This window comes from Geotrypetes seraphini, chromosome 1 (assembly GCF_902459505.1).
Source record: "Geotrypetes seraphini chromosome 1, aGeoSer1.1, whole genome shotgun sequence".
NCBI lineage: Eukaryota > Metazoa > Chordata > Amphibia > Gymnophiona > Dermophiidae > Geotrypetes > Geotrypetes seraphini.
In genome coordinates this window covers 155,109,058-155,125,455 of record NC_047084.1, presented here as the reverse complement: position 1 = coordinate 155,125,455, position 16,398 = coordinate 155,109,058, and the positions used below count along the sequence as shown (strand labels likewise).

The 16,398-nt window shown below is 43.2% G+C and overlaps 1 long non-coding RNA gene across 1 annotated transcript in view; it reads left to right on the top strand.

Moving 5' to 3' along the window:
• Positions 1–16,398, top strand: part of LOC117358734 — a 71,993-nt gene that overhangs the window by 47,606 nt on the left and 7,989 nt on the right. The window contains exon 2 of the long non-coding RNA XR_004539069.1: positions 13,905–14,011. This is a non-coding gene — a long non-coding RNA (uncharacterized LOC117358734). The remainder of the gene's footprint in view (positions 1–13,904; positions 14,012–16,398) is intronic.

The window sequence follows — 16,398 nt, the reverse complement described above, 5'->3', positions numbered from 1 at the left end:
GTAGTAAAGAACAAAAGCAGGACCCCTGGTTGCATGCAGCAAATACATAACATAACTGCTGCCATCAAAGTCCCTTACAAAGAGGAGTGAAAATGTTGTACAGTGAATACTGTCAATGGTCTTTGCAGGAGCATGAAATCAATTAAAAGTTTTAAGAGCTTTGTTTTAAACTTTTCATGTGGTTAGCCTAAATATGCTGTTCATTTGAGAAAACTAGATAGAAACATAGAAACATAATGGCAGATAAAGGCCAAATGGCCCATCCAGTCTGCCCATCTGCAACATCCACTATCCTAAGAGATTTTGCGTGCCTGCGCCACGTTTTCTTGAATTCAGACAGTCTTTGTCTCCACCACCTCTACCGGGAGACAATTCCAAGAATCTACCATCCTTCTTTTAACTCCCCCTCACTACTGTCAGATATCTATACCCACTATAATTTCCCCAACCCTGAAATGTCCTGTCTAAATTAGATTGTAAGCTCTTCTGAGCAGGGACTGTCTGTTGTATATTAAAATGTACAGCCCTGCATACGCCTTTTCAACACTATAGAAATAATAAATAATAGTAGTAGTAGTAGCCTATCGCCCCTTAACTTCATCCTATGTCCTCTCATTGCAGAACTTCCTTTCAAATGAAAGAGACTCATCTTATAAGCATTTATGCCATGTGGGTACTTAAACGTCTCTATCATATTTCCCCTCTCCCATCTTTCCTCCAAAGTATGCGTTTTGAGATCTTGAAGTCTGTCCCCATGTGCCTTATGACGAAGACCACAGACCATTTTAGTAGCCTTCCTCTTAACTGACTCCGTCCTTTTTATATCTTTTTGAAGGTGCGACCTCCAGAATTGTACACAATATTCTAAATGAGGTCTCACCTGAGTCTTATACAGTGTTATCAGTACTAGAGAATGACACGGTGGCGGTTTACCCGCGGCCACCGCATTTTAGCCGCGGGTCACCCGCCGAAAACGGGGAAGAAAACTAGCAGTCGCTGCGGCGACGGGGACAAGGCCATTCACTGCCCGCGGGGCGGTGAATGGTCTTGTCCCCCGCAGTGAGGCATGAAGGATCGCGCGGTCCCCGCAGCTCACACCCGCCCGCCCAATCGATTCCAGTGTCCAGCCAGCTCTCTCCCCTCTCCTCACCCCAGTCCGCAGATCCTCCTCCTCGGTGACCCGCACGCTACCAGAGAGCCGCGCACACCCGCCGCTGCTCAGCCTCGATCTTCTGCTCTGACGCAACCGGAAACAGGAAGTTGCAGCAGAGCAGAAGATCGAACACTGAGCAGCCGCGCGTGTGCGGCTCCCTGGGAAAGCGCGCAGGTTGCCGAAAAAGAAAACCCACAAACCAAGGTGAGGAGAAGGGAGAGAGCCGGCCAAACACCAGGATCGACCGGGCAGGCAGGTAGTGGCCGCGGGGACCGTGCGATCGCTAGTGTTCCCGGCTCAAATTGGAAGGAGTGAAAGGAAAAAGGCTTATATGGATGCAGCGGGGACGGTGACGGGGCGGTGAATGGGATGGCAGTGGCGGTGACGGGGCGGTGAAAGGGATGACGGTGACGGGGCGGTGAAGGGATCGGCGGTGACGGGGCGGTGCAGATGATGGTGGGCCGGTGACGGGGCGGTGACGGGGACAGATTTTTTCCCCGTGTCATTCTCTAATCAGTACCTCCTTTTCCCTACTGGCCATATCTCTCCCTATGCACCCAAACATTATTCTAGCTTTCAACCTGTTTGGCCACCTTAAGATTATCACATCCAAGTCCCGCTCCTCTTTTGTGCACAAAAGTTCTTCACTCCCTATACTGTACCATTCTTTTGGGTTATTACAGCCCAAATGCATGACCTTCCATTTCTTAGCATTAAATCTTAGCTGCCAAATTTCAGACCATTCTTTAAGCTTCACTAGGTCTTTCTTCATGTTATTCACACAATCAGGGGTGTCTAGTCTATTGCAGATTTTGGTATCATCTGCAATGAGGCAAATTTTACCTGACAGCCCTTCAGCAATATCACTAACAAAAATGTTTAAAAAAGCACAATAGACCAGGTTTCCTTAAATCCAAAGCAGACTGATTTTAAAGATTGCAAATTATCCATGTCAACTGCTGAGCAAATTGTAAATAGATATGACAGACAATGTTTGAAATGTCTGTATGCAAATGCTAGAAGCCTAAGAAACAAGATGGGTGAGTTAGAATATATTGTACTCTGTATCCCTGCAGGAAGATCTCTCAAACTAGAAACAGCAAGCAAATGCTCATACAGCCACTTTATCCCTCGCCTGTGGAACCAACTACCTACTCAGATCAGGTCACTGAACTCGCTAATGGCCTTTCAGAGAGCAACAAAGACCTTCCTTTTTACCAAAGATAATGGCTCCTTGTAAACTGACCCCTTTGAAAGCTTCTATCTGCATCCTCCAGCCCCTATATAGTTAAGAAACTGTCTCCTTGTATGCTTCTATCAGTATCCCCTCTTCCTTTTTAAATCTTTTGCCCTCTGTAGTCCCTGTCTTTGACTTCGTGTCCTCCTCCTACACTGTGAATGGCCTTTTGTAACCCGTTCTGAGCTGTTGGGAGGATGGGATAGAAACCTAAATAAATAAATATACTAGGTATCTCTGAGACCTGGTAGAAGGAATATAACCAATGAGACATTGTCATACCGGGGTACAAACTACAGTAAACCCCCGCATAGTCGCGGTTCGCAAATCGCAGACTCAGTAATTTACGGTATTTTCTGACCGCTTCTTTCTGGTACTAAAGTCATGGTTACACCATTCAGGAGCTGCTTTGACACGCATTAAAACAGCTCCTGATTGGTGCAACCATGACTTTAGTACCAGGAAGAGGCGGTCAGAAAATGTGCCCGGCTTCGTAAGCGCAATTTAAGCACCCGCCGGTGCCCCGGCTGCCCTCTCCCACCTTCGATCAGCTGAAAAACCATATTTGCGGTTTTTAAAAATTTGCGGGTGTTCCTGGAACGGAACCCCCGTGAATTTTTGGGGGGGAAATACTGTATATCGTAGTGATAGGGTGGATCGAATCGGTGGAAGTGTAGCATTATATGTTAAGGAGGCAGGAGCAGAAACACACCTTGGAATCCCAATGGGTAGAAATTCCATGTGTAAGAGGGAAAAGGATAGTAATTGGAGTGAATTTCTTTTTTTTTTTTGTTTGCTTGTTTTAAGCTACCGCTAGCACATGACCAATTATGGCCCTCTTTTACTAAGCCTCAGTAGAGGTTTCTACTGTGACCTGGAGCATTAAATGTGCCGACACACATAGGAATTCTATCTGCATCGGAGCAGCGTCGGAGCATATCGTGCTCCCGGTCATGATAGAAGCCTCTGCTACAACTTAGTAAAAGGGGTGTAAGTTAATATTCAGTCTTAACCAGCCATGGGTTAACGTATAAAGATAGGACAACTATTTATACGCTAAACCTGGCCAGTTAGTTCTGAATATCAGGACCTAACCGGACACATATCCGGCTTTAATTCAGTTTCAGCGAAGATGACTATTTAAGTGCCATTGAAAATGATCGCTTAACCACAACCAAGTGAGTTAACCATTTCTGGCTGGGTAATTCTCTTTGAATATCGGCTAGATGGTCTTTATTAACATAGAACAAATTTATTAACGTAGAACAAAATCTTTTCCAGAGAAAGGAAAATGGTAAAACTAGAGGACATCATTTGAGGTTGAGGGGTGGTAGATTCAAGAGCAATGTTAGGAAATTCTACTTTACGGAGAGGGTGGTGGATGCCTAGAATGCGCACTCGAGACAGGTGATGGAGAGGAAAACGGTGACTGAGTTCAAAGAAGCGTGGGATGAACACAGAGGATCTAGAATCAGAAAATAATATTAAATATTGAACTAAGGCCAGTACTGGGCAGACTTGCACGGTCTGTGTCTGTATATGGTGGAGGATGGGCTGGGGAGGGCTTCAATGGCTGGGAGGGTGTAGATGGGCTGGAGTAGGTTTTGACGGAGATTTTGGCAGTTGGAACCCAAGCACAGTACCAGGTAGTGCTTTGGATTCTTGCCCAGAAATAGCTAAGAAAAAAAATTTAAATTGAATCAGGTTGGGCAGACTGGATGGACCATCTGGGTCTTTATCTGCCGTCATCTACTATGTTACTATGTTACTATATTTGTCTTTTATTTCTATGAAGTGTTTGAACCAAGCTCTGGAACGCGTTGCCAGAGGTTGCAGTAAAAGCGGGTAACGTAGCTGGTTTTAAGAGAGGATTGGATAAATTCCTGGAGGAAAAGTCCATAGTCTGCTATTAAGACATGGGGGAATCCTCTGCTTGCCCTGGATCGGTAGCATAGAATGTTTCTACTCTTTGGGTTTTGGTCAGGTACAAAGGCCTTGGATTGATCACCTTGAGGACGGGCTACTGGACTAGATGGACTATTGGTCTGATCCAGTATGGCTATTCTTATGTTCTTACGTGAGCCAAATATAGGACAATCAAGCCATTGTAACATCACTGATGAGGTTGGCTCTGAGGCATTATGACATCACAATCTCAGCTCTGGAATGTTGCTCTCATTGGGGTTCCAGAATCTTGCTATTCTTTGAGATGGGCTTGATGGATCATTGGGCTGACACAGTAAGGCTATTCTTATGTTCTCTGTGGTAGAACTGATCATGTACAGTTCAAAAGGCACATTGAGGGCTCCTTTTACTAAGCTGCGTTAGCGTTTTTACCACATGCAGCATTTTAGCGTGCGCTAAATCAGTGCTACGCAGCTAGAACTAATACCAGCTCAATGCTGGCGTTAAGGTCTAGCGCGCGCAGCAATTTAGCGCGTGCTATTCCGTGCGTTAAAGCCCCAACACGGCTTAGTAAAAGGAGCCCTGAATTACATGAATGGATGAAACAGCAGCAAATGCCACAAAAAAATAAAAAAAATTCCCAAATAGATTATTAGTGCTGGCTGCCTTGTTCTCTACAGGCAGTGAAGAGCAAGAAATATTTTTTCACTCAACAAATAGTTAAGCTTTGGAATTTGTTACTAGAGGATGTGGTTACAGTGATTAGCAAAGTGTCTCTCAAACCTTTTCAGCTCTGACACGATAAACAGAGCAAATTTTTTTCACCGAACATTATAATTGAAATATAACATTGGAAAATCAACAAAAAAATTAAATTTGAGAGTTATTTATTTAAAAGTTCTTTAAACTTATGTATGGGTAATTAGAACAACGGTGCAACCAAAGTAAGATAGAATAGAATTGCTAATCAATGCGATGGATGTGCTTGTTTCTGAATGCAAATTAAATGAAAATGTGGCTCGATAATTGACAAGCAAACATGAATTTCATCATCCACCATCTGCAGCCATTCTCTTTTTTTTTCGATTTTAATTTCCGTCAGAGCTGAAAATCCAAGTTTGCAAAGATAAAAAGAGCCAAACGGTAACAAAGCCTTGATTGCTTTGCTGCTCAAGTTAGAATAAATACCACTATATAAAAAATAAAATTACTTGTCGTTCGTTTTCAACGACCAATCATGTCATAAGAACATAAGCAATGCCTCCGCTGGGTCAGACCTGAGGTCCATCGTGCCCAGCAGTCCGCTCACGCGGCGGCCCAACAGGTCCAGGACCTGTGCAGTAATCCTCTATCTATACCCCTCTATCCCTTTTTCCAGCAGGAAATTGTCCAATCCTTTCTTGAACCCCAGTACCGTACTCTGCCCTATTACGTCCTCTGGAAGTGCATTCCAGGTGTCCACCACACGTTGGATAAAGAAGAACTTCCTAGCATTCATTTTGAATCTGTCCCCTTTCAACTTTTCCGAATGCCCTCTGGTTCTTGTAGTTTTCGAAAGTTTGAAGAATCTGTCCCTCCCTACTCTCTCTATGCCCCTCATGATCTTATAAGTCTCTATCATATCCCCTCTAAGTGTCCTCTTCTCCAGGGAAAAGAGACCCAGTTTCTCCAATCTTTCTCTATCTATCTATCTATCTATCTATCTCTATTTCTGTCTCTCTTCCTTTCTATCTCTTTTTCTCTCTCTCTCTCTTTCTCCCTCTCTCTCTCTCTTTCTGTCCCTCTCCACTCTCTCTATGCCCCTCATGATCTTATAAGTCTCTATCATATCCCCTCTAAGTGTCCTCTTCTCCAGGGAAAAGAGACCCAGTTTCTCCAATCTTTCTCTATCTATCTATCTATCTCTATTTCTGTCTCTCTCCCTTTCTCTCTCTCTCTTTCTTTTTTTCTCTCTCTCTCTCTCTATTTCTCTCTGTCTCTCTTTCTCTGTCTCTCTCTATATATATTTCTGTCTCTCTTCCTTTCTATCTCTCTTTCTTTCTGTCTCTCTTTCTCCCTCTCTCTCTCTCTTTCTGTCCCTCTCCACTCTCTCTATGCCCCTCATGATCTTATAAGTCTCTATCATATCCCCTCTAAGTGTCCTCTTCTCCAGGGAAAAGAGACCCAGTTTCTCCAATCTTTCTCTATCTATCTATCTATCTCTATTTCTGTCTCTCTCCCTTTCTCTCTCTCTCTTTCTTTTTTTCTCTCTCTCTCTCTCTATTTCTCTCTGTCTCTCTTTCTCTCTCTATATATATTTCTGTCTCTCTTCCTTTCTATCTCTCTTTCTCTCTGTCTCTCTTTCTCCCTCTCTCTTTCTGTCCCTCTCCACTCTCTCTATGCCCCTCATGATCTTATAAGTCTCTATCATATCCCCTCTAAGTCTCCTCTTCTCCAGGGAAAAGAGTCCCAGTTCCTCCAATCTTTCTCTATCTATCTATCTATCTATCTCTATTTCTGTCTCTCTCCCTTTCTCTCTCTCTCTTTCTTTTTCTCTCTCTCTCTCTCTCTCTCTCTATTTCTCTCTGTCTCTCTTTCTCTCTCTCTCTATATATATATATTTCTGTCTCTCTTCCTTTCTATCTCTCTTTCTCTCTCTCTCTCTCTTTCTCCCTCTCTCTCTCTTTCTGTCCCTCTCCACTCTCTCTATGCCCCTCATGATCTTATAAGTCTCTATCATATCCCCTCTAAGTGTCCTCTTCTCCAGGGAAAAGAGTCCCAGTTCCTCCAATCTTTATCTATCTATCTATCTCTATTTCTGTCTCTCTCCCTTTCTCTCTCTCTCTTTCTTTTTTTCTCTCTCTCTCTCTATTTCTCTCTGTCTCTCTTTCTCTCTATATATATATTTCTGTCTTTCTTCCTTTCTATCTCTCTTACTCTCTGTCTCTCTTTCTCTATATATATATATTTCTGTCTCTTTTCCTTTCTATCTCTCTTTCTCTCTCTCTCTCTTTCTCCCTCTCTCTCTCTCTTTCTGTCCCTCTCCACTCTCTCTATGCCCCTCATGATCTTATAAGTCTCTATCATATCCCCTCTAAGTGTCCTCTTCTCCAGGGAAAAGAGTCCCAGTTCCTCCAATCTTTCTCTATCTATCTCTATTTCTGTCTCTCTCCCTTTCTCTCTCTCTCTTTCTTTTTTTTTCTCTCTCTCTCTCTCTATTTCTCTCTGTCTCTCTTTCTCTCTCTCTCTATATATATATTTCTGTCTCTCTTCCTTTCTATCTCTCTTTCTCTCTCTCTCTCTTTCTCCCTCTCTCTCTCTCTTTCTGTCCCTCTCCACTCTCTCAATGCCCCTCATGATCTTATAAGTCTCTATCATATCCCCTCTAAGTGTCCTCTTCTCCAGGGAAAAGAGTCCCAGTTCCTCCAATCTTTCTCTATCTATCTATCTATCTCTATTTCTGTCTCTCTCCCTTTCTCTCTCTCTCTCTTTCTTTTTTTCTCTCTCTCTCTCTATATATATTTCTCTCTGTCTCTCTCTATATATATTTCTTTCTCTCTTCCTTTCTATCTCTCTTTTTCTCTGTCTCTCTTTCTCCCTCTCTCTCTCTCTTTCTGTCCCTCTCCACTCTCTCTATGCCCCTCATGATCTTATAACTCTCTATCATATCCCCTCTAAGTGTCCTCTTCTCCAGGGAAAAGAGTCCCAGTTCCTCCAATCTTTCTCTATCTATCTATCTATCTCTATTTCTGTCTCTCTCCCTTTCTCTCTCTCTCTTTCTTTTTTTCTCTCTCTCTCTCTCTCTCTTTTTCTCTCTCTCTCTATATATATATTTCTGTCTCTCTTCCTTTCTATCTCTCTTTCTCTCTGTCTCTCTTTCTCCCTCTCTCTCTCTCTTTCTGTCCCTCTCCACTCTCTCTATGCCCCTCATGATCTTATAAGTCTCTATCATATCCCCTCTAAGTGTCCTCTTCTCCAGGGAAAAGAGACCCAGTTTCTCCAATCTTTCTCTATCTATCTATCTCTATTTCTGTCTCTCTTCCTTTCTATCTCTCTTTCTCTCTGTCTCTCTTTCTCCCTCTCTCTCTCTCTTTCTGTCCCTCTCCACTCTCTCTATGCCCCTCATGATCTTATAAGTCTCTATCATATCCCCTCTAAGTGTCCTCTTCTCCAGGGAAAAGAGTCCCAGTTCCTCCAATTTTTCTCTATCTATCTCTATTTCTGTCTCTCTCCCTTTCTATCTCTCTCTTTCTTTTTTTTTCTCTCTCTCTCTCTCTCTCTATTTCTCTCTGTCTCTCTTTCTCTCTATATATATATTTCTGTCTCTCTTCCTTTCTATCTCTCTTTCTCTCTGTCTTTCTTTCTCCCTCTTTCTCTCTCTTTCTGTCCCTCCCCACTCTCTCTATGCCCCTCATGATCTTATAAGTCTCTATCATATCCCCTCTAAGTGTCCTCTTCTCCAGGGAAAAGAGTCCCAGTTCCTCCAATCTTTCTCTATCTATCTATCTATCTATCTCTATTTCTGTCTCTCTCCCTTCCTTTTTTTCTCTCTCTCTCTCTCTATTTTTCTCTGTCTCTCTTTCTCTCTCTCTCTCTATATATATATTTCTGTCTCTCTTCCTTTCTATCTCTCTTTCTCTCTCTCTCTCTTTCTCCCTCTCTCTCTCTCTTTCTGTCCCTCTCCACTCTCTCTATGCCCCTCATGATCTTATAAGTCTCTATCATATCCCCTCTAAGTGTCCTCTTCTCCAGGGAAAAGAGTCCCAGTTCCTCCAATCTTTCTCTATCTATCTCTATTTCTGTCTCTCTCCCTTTCTCTCTCTCTCTTTCTTTCTCTCTCTCTCTCTCTCTCTCTATTTCTCTCTGTCTCTCTTTCTCTCTATATATATATTTCTGTCTCTCTTCCTTTCTATCTCTCTTTCTCCCTCTCTCTCTCTCTCTCTTTCTGTTCCTCTCCACTCTCTCTATGCCCCTCATGATCTTATAAGTCTCTATCATATCCCCTCTATGTGTCCTCTTCTCCAGGGAAAAGAGTCCCAGTTCATCCAATCTTTCTCTATCTATCTATCTATCTATCTCTATTTCTGTCTCTCTCCCTTTCTCTCTCTCTCTTTCTTTTTCTCTCTCTCTCTCTCTATTTCTCTCTGTCTCTCTTTCTCTCTCTCTATATATATTTCTGTCTCTCTTCCTTTCTATCTCTCTTTCTCTCTCTCTCTATTTCTCCCTCTCTCTCTCTCTTTCTGTCCCTCTCCACTCTCTCTATGCCCCTCATGATCTTATAAGTCTCTATCATATCCCCTCTAAGTCTCCTCTTCTCCAGGGAAAAGAGACCCAGTTTCTCCAATCTCTCAGCGTATGAAAGGTTTTCCATCCCCTTTATCAGACGCGTCGCTCTCCTCTGAACCCTCTCGAGTAACGCCATATCCTTCTTAAGGTACGGCGACCAATATTGGACGCAGTACTCCAGATGTAGACGCACCATCGCCCGATACAACGGCAGGATGACTTCTTTCGTCCTGGTTGTAATACCCTTCTTGGTTATTCCTAGCATTCTATTTGCTCTCTTAGCGGCCGCTGCACACTGTGCCGTCGGGCTTCATTGACCTGTCCACCATTACCCCCGAGTCCCTTTCTTGGGGACTCTCATTCAATAACATCCCTCCCATCGTATAGCTGTACCTCGGGTTTCTGCTTCCCACATGTAATACTTTACATTTCTCAACGTCAATGAATGATGCTTGTCTGGGCAGTTGTATCCTTAAGTACACAGAGGCTCCTAACATTGACAGACTCTTGCATACGTGACTTACATGTCATCTATTCTAGTGTATACTTAAGAAGGGAATTTTAAAAAATAAAATAAAATTCTGGAATCTCTCGTAGCACACCCGGAATCTCTTTGGGACACACCACTATGCCGTGGCACAGTTAAAGAAACACTGGATTAGCATATAAAAACATAAGAATTGCCATCCTGGGACAGACCGAAGCCCAACATCCTATTTCCAACAGTGGCCAACTCAGGTCCTAAGTATCTGGCTAGATCCCAAGTAGTAAAACATTTTATGCTGCTTATCCTAGGATAAGCTTATCCCCCAAGCCATCTCAATGATGGCTTATGGACTTCCCTTTTTTTAAAACCCTGCTAAGCTAACTGATCTCACCACATTCTCCGGCAACAAATTCCAGAGTTTAATTACACGATGTGTGAAGAAATATTTTCTCTGGTTTGTTTAAAATCTACTACTTAGTAGCTTCATCGCATATCCCCTAGTCCTAGTATTTTTTGGAAAAAGTGAACAAGCAATTCACATCTACCCTTTCCATTTTATAGACGTCTGTCATATCGCCCCTGAGCCATCTCTTTTCCAAGCTGAAGAGTCTTTTCCGCTTTAGTCTTTCCTCATAAGGAAGTTGTCCCATCCCTTTTATCATTTTCTGCACCTTTTCTAATTATATCTTTTTTGAGATACGGTGATACAAGGGCATTATAACATTTTCATCTTTGTTTTCTATTCCTTTCCTGATAATTCCTAACAATTTATTTGCTTTCTTAGTCACCGCCGAACATTGAGCTGAGGGTTTTAACGTATCCTCAACAATGACACCTAGATCCTTTTCTTGGGTAGTGACTCCTAACATAGAACCTTGCATCACATAGCTATATTTTGGATTTAGGCAAATTCCTGGAGGAAAAGTCCATAGTCTGCTATTGAGATAGATATGGGGGAAGCCACTGCTTGCTCTGGGATCAGTAGCACGGAATCTTGCTACTATTTGGGATTCTGCCAGGTACCTGGCCACTGTGGAAACAGGATATTGGCTAGATGGACCATTGGTCTGACTTAATATGGCTATTCTTATGTTCTTATGTAGCACTGTGAAAGAGAGAACCAAAGAACATATAGAAGAGACCTGGGACTCGAGGTTTGGAGAGTGCTGAAAAAGACATGAACTCAAGAATCAAGTTAATGCGGGGGGGAGGGGGGGAGGGGAAGGGGGGAGGGGAAGGGGGGAAGGGGAAGCCCATCCTTGATCCCAGCACCACAGAGATACTCTGTACATGGCACTCACAGGCCACCTCTGTCTATATAGGTCAATAAGGCACACCATACAAACATTATTATTGAATTACAAAGAAGTTCTTAAATGCCCTTTTAGAAATAATCACAGCTCCTCTTTTTTCTAACATACCACAAAAAAATGTTTATTTTCAGATTTAAATGTGCATGATGTGCTTGATTCCCGAATCTCACGCTATCCTTTCATGCTTCTGCCCCGGAGCGGACAGTGTTATTCAGAATTCTAAGAATTCTTTCAGACCAGCACTGGAAGTGAAGCAAAACTCCACAGCCACAAAAATTCACAAGATAACATTCATTCTGTTACTGCTCAGTGTATGCCATATGCACAGGTCAGGATTGTTTGAATCCAGGCTGGTAAGGCTGTTCCTTACTTTTCTGTACTAAGTTTGGAAAGTGATTCGGTCTTTACCTATTGTGCCATAATGGTGGCACACTTATGGCCCACGTAACTGGGCTACAGGTGGGCTCCTTGACGCACATTTTCCTTTTATAGCATACTTTTACATGTTAATATAAATCGTTCTTTAAAGATTACATTTAGATTGCTGAAATATTAAAACATGTAGGGTGCAATTCTGCATCTGCTCAGTGGTGCAGCGAGGGTAGGAGGTTCCCAGGGCGGTGGCGCCCCCTGCTCCTTCCACGCCCCCCTCCATTCCTTCCATGCCCCATGCCACACTTGCGCCCTTCCTTCCCACCTCCGTACCTCTTTAAATCTTCGCCAGTGTGAGCTTCTCTGGCCTGCTGCTAGCACTGCCATTGGCTTTCCTGCTGATGTCACTTCCTGGCCTTGCGACCTGGAAGTGATATCAGAGGGATCCAGGCCGGCGCAAGCTGCAGGCCAGAGTAGTTGCTCGCACTGGTGAAGATTTATAGGTATGGGGGAGCGGGGAAGGGAGGGCGCGAGCGTGGCATGGGAGGGAGCGGAAAGGTGCCTGTGCCCCTACCAAGATGGCAACCGAGGTGGTCTGCCCCCCCTAACTACACTACACTCGTTAGTCATATCAAAATTAGACTACTGTAATGACTACTGGAATAACATTACTGTAAGACTATTGGAATAACATTAAAAGAAATATGCAGATTACAAATAATACAAAATACTGCAATAAAAATAATTACCAAAAAGAAAAAATTTGATCATGTCACTCCCCTCTTAAAAGAAGCACATCGGTTACCGTAAACTATAGAATTACATACAGAACGTTAATGAATAAAGCTGCTGCATTTTTAGAAAGACTTCTAATCCCTTACGTTCCTACAAGATCTTTAAGATCTGAGGAGAAATCTCTCCTTTCAGTCCTTTCACTAAGATTCATTTACACACAGAGGGACACGATCTTCTCTGTCACGGCACCCCAAACTTGGAACTCGCTTCCAATTTATATTAGGGAAGAAAAATCACTTAGTAAGTTCAAAGGTCTCTTAAAAAGCTGGCTCTTTAAGGACGCTTTCAACTGAGCTGCTTGAATTTTGTAAAACTCAAACACTCTGTAGTGGACTAAAATCCTCTAAATGAAAATTAAGTGGGTAACAATTCCAATTTTACTGTTTTAACCTTTATGTTCATTTTATTATTTTTTTTTATGAACTGTAGTTAAACCTGTCTTCCTCTTGTGTCCTGTAGTGTCATAGTTTTAAAATTGAGTGCTTTTTTTTTACCCTGTTTTTATTATTATTTGTAATTCACATTGGAATTTGATATTGCGATCAAATCAAATTTTTAAATAAACTTGAAACTACTGCATCTGGGGCCCCCTTTTAGGTTCCCTAAGGACGTGCAGTGAGGGCAACTGTTCCCTCTAAGCTGAGTTTCCAAGTTTATAAAAAATTTTATTAATCGCTTAATCGAACTTCAAAGCAACGTGCAAAGCTAAAATCCATACAACTTTTTTTTTTTTTTTTTGGGGGGGGGGACGACAAAACATACAACATATACGAGTACTTGTCAAATAAAACCTCCAACTGCATTGCTACCACTAGAGGGTGGTACTTCAATACTGTGTTTTCAATCTCTAGGACAGCATCCCGCAAACTTTGTCAAGCCGCGACAGACTAAATGTAGTGGCCACGGCTCGAGGCTTCCGGAAGTGCGTGGATGTTGCCATGATGATGTCATGCGCATGTGTGATGTCATCACGTCAGCATCCGCGCATGTGTGGTGGCCCTCCAGATGGGCCCTGAGCCACCAGGAGGGGGTGCCAGCAGGGAAGAGGACCGGAGAGAAGGAGAGGCGCTGGCGCTGGCTGACTGCCTACAGGACGTGCCTCTCGCCGCGAGTGGCGTGTCCTGTAGGCAGTCAGCTGATGCCTCTCCTCCTCCCTAGTGTGTCGCAGCATGAAATCTCAGGAGGCAGATTAGTGTGTCGCAGCACACAATTTGCGATACACTGTTCTAAGTATAGGCAGGCTCCTTGGAGAACTCCTGCAGATCTTGCCTGCCCCTTTCTAAAGAAAATGTGATACTGAAACAGCATTTTCCACTGGCAAGGCTGTCGATGGAGGACTCCCACTTAGCTAAGGAAGTTTACCATCTAACTTTACAGGGTACCTGAGGATACAAGCCCAAAACATTTCAGCTAAACATAATGTGAAAGAAACCACATCTGAGTGTCAGAGCCTGAGTGTCCTCACAGCTGACATCAGAAGAACTGTGAGTACTGTATGAGTTTGCATTTTTCTCTGAGCTTTGGAGTTTAAGGTATCAGGTATCAGAGACACTGGAATTGTGTTGCCATTTGTTGCTTCTTGCATTGTACCTGCCTCTGTCACATTGCATTATTTCCCTATAGAGACTTGTCTGAAACATCAGAACAGCCTTGAGAGTAGACCGGCTTAAACTAAACTAAACCTTAAGCTTATATAAAAATAGAGCTCGACAGGGCTTACAAAAAATTAAAGAAAAAAAATACAATAGGGATAGGGTTAATATAGAGGGAAACGAAGATCATAATTTTGAAAAAAAGCCACGTTTTCAGATGTTTTTGGAATAATTGGAGAGAGCCCAGATCACGCAACTGGACAGGAAAATTATTCCAGAGCTCGGTAATTTTGAAAAGAAGAGACTTCCCTAGTTTTCCAGTATAGATGACGCCAGTATAGATGAAGTTTTTGAGTAGGTCTGGTAATCTCAGATCTTGTAGAATTCCAAAATAAAGGAAGGAAGGAAGGAAAGATGCCATGCAAGATCTTAAATGTAAAGCAAGCACATTTGAAATAGACTCTAGAAATAATTGGAAGCCAGTGAAGTTTTAGCAAAAGCGGAGAAACATGATCAAATTTACTTTTTGCAAAGATCAGCCTAGCTGCAGTATTCTAGATCAACTGAAGAGAGAGTGCTACTACTACTACTACTTATCACTTATATAGCGCTGAAAGGCGTACCCAGCACTGTACATTGTGACATTTATAGACAGTCCCTGCTCAGAAGAGCTTACAGTCTAACTTGGACAGACAGACACAGCATATAGGGTTGGGGATGCAGGACCCATGGTGAGAGGAGTTAGGAGCTGAAAGCATTCTCAAAGAGGTGGGCTTTTAACTAGGCCTTGAACGCTGCCAGAGACGGAGCACGCCATAGGGATTCGAGCAGCTTGTTCCAAGGATATGGTGCAGCAAGGCAGAAGGGACGGAATCTGGAGTTGGCAGTTGAAGAGAAAGGCACAGATAGGAGGGACTTACCAGCTGAGCGGAGCTCACGGGGGGGGGGGGGAAATCATAAGGGGAGATAAGTGAAAAGAGATAGTGAGGGGCAGCTGAGTGAGTGCATTTGTGGAAACAGAGTAAAGCTGCTATGTCCTTCCGGAGGATTCTGATTCTAGCCCTGTTTATCTATAGAGGTTAATCTGATTCCAGACATACACTAGGCAACTGCCTATCAGACCCCAGTTATGCACACATTTATGCATACAAGCGACATGTAAATATGAGCACCCAGTTATACAATTACCCTTATAATATCTATATAAACACACCCACACATTCACAATTTTTTCATAAAGACAGGATTTAATTAAGGTTTGATTCAATCCTGCGTTGATCTCCATTCCTTTATGTTAGCTATAGTTACCCCCTCTCCTTTTACAAAACCACGCAAGAGATTTATTTTAGCACCAGCCGGAATGCTGATTGCTCTACGCTGCTCTGATAGTCATAGAGATCCTATGAGCATCGGAGAAGCGCAGAGCATTCAGCGCACCGGCCTGCACTAAAAACCTCTGGCATGGTTTTGTAAAAAGGGGGGAGGGGGGTTAGGGTTAGGGAGTTAGAGAGATACCTGGTTGACGCGAGGTTTCCACATGTCTCAAGATCATATGAAACTGAGGGAATCAATCTTGTTTTAGTATCTGTTTTTTAAAAAAATTACTATTGATAATTTATAGAAATAATACAAAACATAAAGGAAATAAGGTGATACCTTTTTATTGGACTAACTTAATGCATTTTTTTAATTAGCTTTCAAAGCTAACCCTTCTTTTTTGACACCCACCGGACAGGACTTAACAAAGATCTTGGGGCTAGATTCACTAAGCAAACCAATCGTGTACCGATCGGTTTATGAGCTCTTTGCGACCCAATTTCTCTCTGACCCGATTCACTAACCTGTTTAGCGATCCGATCCTGATCCGTGCATGCAAATGAGAGGAATTGGCATGCAAAGCAGGAAGGACACAATTCACTACACTTTTTTTCCTGACACACTGACTGGCTGCCCGATCAAGAACAAGCGACTGGTGAGGACCAGTCGCTTGTGTAAAAAACTGCTCTCTGCCCTGATTCTCTTGCTCTGGCCATCCTGCTCTCTGCCCTGATCAGCCTTCCTTGCTCTCTGCCCTGCTCATGCATAGAAAGGTACTATTATTTTTTGTTTGTCCTTGGTGAGGCTCCACTCGGAGTACTGCCTGCCCCGACTCTCTCTCTGCCTGCCCCGACTCTCCTGCTCTCTGCCGCGACCTGCTCTCTACCTGCCCAGACTCTCTCTGGCTCCCCAGCTCTCCTGCTCTCTGCCGCCCTTTCCTGCAGCACGAGCCCATGGTTTTA